Source organism: Rhinolophus hipposideros, assembly GCF_964194185.1.
Source record: "Rhinolophus hipposideros genome assembly, chromosome: 5".
Taxonomy (NCBI): Eukaryota; Metazoa; Chordata; class Mammalia; order Chiroptera; family Rhinolophidae; genus Rhinolophus; species Rhinolophus hipposideros.
This window is the reverse complement of record NC_138051.1, coordinates 70,501,364-70,507,363: the sequence shown is the minus strand read 5'-3', so window position 1 is coordinate 70,507,363 and position 6,000 is coordinate 70,501,364. Positions and strand designations below refer to the sequence as shown.

Sequence of the window (6,000 nt, the reverse complement as noted above, 5' to 3'; positions counted from 1 at the left end):
CACACAATGTGATATATAGATGATGTATTACAGAATTGTACACTTGAAACCTATGTAACTTTACTAACAATTGTCATCCTAATAAACTTTAATTTAAAAAAAAAATAGAAGACCCAGAAGCTAGTTTATCAAATCTTTGGCCTTTTTCTCTTCTTCTTAACTTCATTTAAAGTAGCTGTGTTATTATTTGTGTTCATTCTTTTTAACTTCCAAGTGGCAGGAAGAGAACATACAGCTTAAGCTAATCAATTCACAACTTTTGGGCAGCTCTGTGAAGAGGTTTTTAGGAGGTAGTTGGTGTTTTTGATTAACACTAGTTTCAATACTAGTTCTGCCTCTTCCCCAACTTTCATCTCTCTAAAAGGGGTAATAGTAAAATCTACCTTAAAACTGAAGGAGTTAAAACATCACCACTATCTTGAAAAAAGTTTGGCATCGTGACTGGCATAAACCAGCTGGCAGCTGTCATTGGATATCCTCACTACAACCCCATGATCTCCGGCTTCAAGAACAATCTTGTTGACATTTTCAAAAGCTTCAGAGCTGATAGCTTGCCAGAAAGTACTCCTGACATAGTAGAGGTATGCACGTCTAGGTGTGGGCCTTAGGTACTAGGAAACCTTCAACGGTCTGTGGGAATCAAGGGTTAGGCAAAGGCATATTATGGTGCTTAGGAATGGAGCCAGAGGCTTCAAATGGAGGCTGTTAAACGAAGGTCTCAAGGACTAGCCAGCCAAATGAAGCAGGGAGTTAGAGAGGCAGGCTAGAATGGAGTTTCAAGGTAGGACTTCCTTTTAGATGTATTTTACCAGGGAGGAAAAAGGGATTGCATTGTACATTCTGTACACTCTCCACTCCCACAAATATAAGACAGTGTCAAACAGTGGTTCTGGATGAACAACTTCCAGACCTGAAACCCCACCCTCAAACAAATGATCTGAAAGTCTTCATCTATGTGTTACTGTGAAGGTATTTTGTAGATACGTTTTGTGATCAAAGTGCATAATCAGTAAACTTTAAATAAAGGAGATTACCCTACAAAGTCTGGATGGGCCTGATCCAATCAATTGAAAGGCCTTACAGTAGAACTGAGGTTTCCCAGAAGAAATTCTTTTCTGCCTGTGGACTGAAACTTCAGCTCATGCGTGAGAGTTCCAGCTTGCCTTTTCTGTCATCCTGCTATACAGATTTCAGGCTTGCCCCCTAGCCAGCCCCCACAATTGGGTAAGTTAAGTCCTTGCAAAAAATTCTTTACTATATATCTCCCGCTGGTTCTGTTTCTCTGTTTGAGCCCAAATACAGTGATTGAGCATGAGTATTTCCAAGTAGTATTGTTAATTCAGACTTTATATTTTAATAATAGCAAATACAAATATTTTTGTGTGTATAGGAGTGTGTGTGTCTACATACATGAGTATGTGTTCTCTTTGACTAGGCCCGAACTTGAGCTCCCATGTCTTTCCTTGTAGTGTCCAGTTCTAGCAAGAATCCTGCTAAGTCAGTTTAACCCAGTCCCTTGATTGGGTTCCTCATCCTACATTATTCCCCAGGTTATGTCTCATTATCTAGACTACTTTCAGAATCCTGTTGAGTCAATCTAGCAATAATCCCCCTAACCGCTGATGTTTCCTCTTGGTAATTTTCCACTCACTGACCCCCACAAACTACTCTTGGCTATAAATTCTCACTTTTCCTGTTGTATTCAAAGTTGAGCCCAGTTTTTCACCTCTACTAAAAACCCCACCACAGTAGTCCTCCCTTGAATAAAGTCTGATTTACCGTCTTTAACAAGTGTCAGGAATAATTTTTCTTTAACACCTCCAGACTTTTTTGATTACATACTTCTCAATAAATTTTTTACCATTCATTCTAGTTCATACACACACACACACACACACACACACACACACGTATATATGTACATATATATATTTCAAAAAGTTTATACTGCTATATCATATATAGAATTTTTTAAAATGCGAAAGAAAAACGTTGAGATTAAAAAGTAAATACAAACAGGGGTTATAATTCTCTTCCTGCATCTCAAGAGTCATCTTATACTTATTTTAAGGTCATTCCTTAAATGATTTCCCAAAAAATGCTGTACAAAGATGATTCCAGGATTCATATCTTAAAAGGCAGTAATGATACCTGTTTTAATTTCTATTTTTAAATTCTCAACAAATAAAATAAGTTTTTTCACTTTAAAATGGAACACTCTGGGAGCTTGTAAAAGAGTGAGCACTAAGGACAGTTAACACAGATCAGCCAAATGTGCTCATGATACATTTACTCAGTTGATCAATCACTCTGCCCAACACTGCTAACCACAGCAGCAGTCTTGATACCTGCAGTTTTTAATGATTTTTATTCTTAGTCACATGAATTTAATTTATATCCCAAATGGGCCATTGATTTAAAATAGGAGGCATCAGGAAAATACCATTAAAATAATAGTTAAGGAAAAGATTACCATTAAAATGCTAATTAAAGAAAGCATTAAAACTGATAATTCTTCATATTTTGCCTCAGGGTGATTTTTGTGTCAGTATATTTCACTTAGTACATCATATAAATTATTAAAAGGAGAAATATAGTGGTGATTACACCGTTTGGCTCTTCATTTATTGAAAATAAAAAAAAAGTTATATCTCCCATGTTTCATTTACAAATAACAATCTGAAACCTCTCATTTAGAAACAAAACACAAAAAATTATAATTTGATTTTTTAAAATAAAAATGCAGTAACTCCAAAAAAATCAGTCATAAAAGCAGTGGTTTTTTGCTTGGCTTTATGCCTGTAAAGTGTACTTAAGTTTTTATCTAGAAATGTAGAACTACTATGTATCACAAACCCCGTTTTTTCTTACACAAAACAGTTTGTATTGTTAAATAGGAAAAACTTATCGAAAGAGAAACGTCCACTCAGGTACAGTTTTTGGTATTTGTAGATTGAGTTTTAGTTTTGCTAAACACAAAGTGATGAAATATTACTAAATGGATTCAAAGAAGTAAAAGGACTTCATGATTCAATAAAGGCAGGGAAACCCTGCCTTAAACCAACATGATGTTTGGTTTAATAAAGGCTGAAAATGGATTTCATAATACAATCTTTAATAATGTACCATGTGTGTACCTGCTGAAACTGATCACGCTTGCAATTTTCACTACAGCACTATTTTCTTGTCAAGACAGGAGCTAGTTCTGCTTCAGGTCTTATCAACACTTGATTTATGTAAGCAGCTGCTACCTGCACCATTATAGTATGTATAATTGCTAAATTTAGGGTAGTTTTCAAATATTCTCAAACGGACACTAATATGAAAATCAAAGACTATTTTGTCGTAACAGAAAAAATTTTACAAACCAAAAATGTTACTATCCACCCGAGTACTAGAATTACGAACACCTAGCAGAGTACCGTAGTAAGATGTTTGAAACACTAATATTTATCTTTTACAAGCATACATGAAGTCTTTCCAGTTTTCCTGTGTCCTTTGGTTTTAACAGTGCTGATAAGTGCAAGGATAAGAAGCACAACGGAACACATGAGAACCAGGGTAAACGCCAGCGGGTGTTAATAAGGCAGAACTCAGTAGCAACAACCACACATAAAGCTGTAGGACTTGGGCGTCCGGCACTACAAATCAGAGTGCCGTGGGGCGGAGAGGGAGCTACCTTCAAACTGATAACTTATTCAGCCAGTGACACAGCCACACCAAAGAGGGAATAAAGGACTGGTTCCTTTCAGTCCCAGCTCTGCAGTCATACTTAGAAGTTCTGAACGTATGTGGGTATGTCAGGGCCCACTTCTAACTACTACGTATTTCTTACTCGCAGTAGAAGCTTCCTCGTCCCCAAAACAATTCTCCACCCGAGATTGGCTCGGTGGAAGTTCTAGCGTCTCAATGCAGAAAGCAACTCACGTTGCCCAGTGTCAACGGAAGGACCCAATCGCGGGAGGAAGAGGCGGAACTCAATGTATTCTTGTCCTTTATTGGCCACGCAGCCAGGAGGCTCAACCCTCCATCACAACCAATGAGTCGTTGAAACTTCCGTTAACGTAACGGAAGGGGCGGTGGTGTACGACGCTATACGTACGCTGGGTCTACACAAACGCAGACATCCTGTTTTCGTCCAATCCGAAGAGAGCCCAGCTCCCGGCAATTCCTCGCCCCTCCCTGCCCCTCCTCCTTCGCGTCCTCTGGGCTATGGCCCGCCTCCCTGCTGCTGACCAATCGTCTTCATTTTCGTTTTCGCGTTTATCCAATCAGAGAGGTAGAGGGTGGAGTTCCGGTCGTCGGCTCTGCGCGCTGACTGAGCTCGTGTTCTCTCCTGCTCCTGTTGTGGGCTAATAGCTGAGGTACATTTTGAAAGGCCGGGCTGGGCGAGTCTCCGGGATGGGAAGCGCTCTTGAAGTGAGGCAGCAGTAGCGGTTGAGTCTAGAAAGCCGGAATCGCTGAGCCTCTAACTCGAGGAGTTGAGGGAAATGGGGAGGTGTCGGCAGGAGGGAGCACGTGTTGGGGATTCTAGTGCTTTGGTCTGAGTCTCTGTCAAACTCCTGCAGTCCTTGCCCCTCGGACCTTCCGCCGATTAGGTCGGTGGCACCCCCGCCGCCCCCAGCACTTCCCGTGGGTCTTCCTGCGGGAAGAGCGTAGAGCCCTTCGCCCTGGGTTCAAGGAAGAGTAGCCAGGACCTGGTGTTCCCCTGTCCCTCCCTCTGTCCCCTCGCATTCTTTCCTACCCACCTCCCGAGTTTGTTAATTTTCGAGGTCAGAAAGCACATTTTCCTTTGGGAAAAAGACGTCATGTGATACATAGTACGAACTACGAGACCACGTGTTACGTTAAGCATTTCACGTGTGCTGTGTCATTTAATGCACATAATCTAAAAAGGTAGGTGCTGTTACTGTTCTCATTTTCACTCGAAGACTCACGTTAACTTGCTAAGCCCACGTGTTGTCATAAGCTTGTCTTTGAGACCTTAAGTTGAGCGTGGCATTCGGTTTCCACGGACGTAAACTATAAATGTGCTATTACTTGTAAAATGTTGCTCCTGTTTTCTAACTTGAAGCTATTTTAGAAATAAATACAACATACCTACAACTAAAAGTGATTGCTACTATCGAGGTAAAATGAGCTAGTAGACAGACATCGGAGTAGGAGCCATTTACTAACCGACTGGGGAAGTCACCCTCAGCCTCAGCTTCTTCAAGTGCAGAATTGGAATTAGTGCCAGCCTTGTCTGTTTCTTAGATTTGTGAGGATCCAATGCGATAATGGATCTGAAATACAAATTACTGATGTTAACTATGACTGTTTCTGCTTTTCAAATTCTTTCCTGTGGAGGCTAGACTATCGTTTGAACCTAGTGCAAAGAATATATAACAGTGGTAACATGTATCCTCGTACCACTTAACCTTATGTGTCCCACTACCTGGGGTTCAGGACAGTATTCCTTTAAGTGCATAAGTCTTTCTTGTCTGGTTTATAGTCTTACCTTAGGCTGCTGTAAATAGCGAAAAGCAAAAGTAGATCCACCCACATAACTGCCTTTGTGAGTTCTTTTCTCTTAGCTTGTATTGTTATCCATGCAGTTTTTGAGTGGTGTCATTGTTTTAACCTAAAATCATGACTTTTTCCTCTGCAACTTCTACAGTTACAAATAGGACTGAAGAGAACGCTCAGTTTTCCTTTTCCCTATGATGCTTTTCCATGATTTCTACATATTTAAGATATTTTCATTTACTTGATAGCAAAGACCATAATTGAAAACAAAAGAATTTCTATATTTCTGAACTGGAGTGCTGTTCATATTAATTTAGTTCAGTGTTTTAGGACCAGTTGTGTGCAGATCACTGCTAAGCTGTTGAGAGGGTGTACAGTTGAATAACACAGATTTGAACTGTGCTGGTCTACTGTCTACTTATACATGAGTTTTTTTTCAATACATATTGTTTATGATCTGCTTCTTATAGTAGCCAGTTTACTATAGTCATA

General features: G+C 39.9%; 1 protein-coding gene across 5 annotated transcripts in view; it reads left to right on the top strand.

Moving 5' to 3' along the window:
* The first annotated feature begins 4,264 nt into the window (after positions 1 to 4,264).
* The window catches only part of WDR89 (WD repeat domain 89), a 35,605-nt gene continuing 33,869 nt past the window's right edge, over positions 4,265 to 6,000 (top strand). The window contains exons 1-2 of one of the 5 annotated variants that reach the window (XM_081048343.1): positions 4,307 to 4,364; positions 4,778 to 4,896. The gene's annotated coding sequence lies outside the window, so the exon portion shown is untranslated. Of the gene's footprint in view, positions 4,365 to 4,777; positions 4,897 to 6,000 lie in introns of those variants that run through there. The other 4 variants (XM_081048341.1, XM_081048342.1, XM_081048344.1 and 1 more) reach the window with 4 other exon arrangements.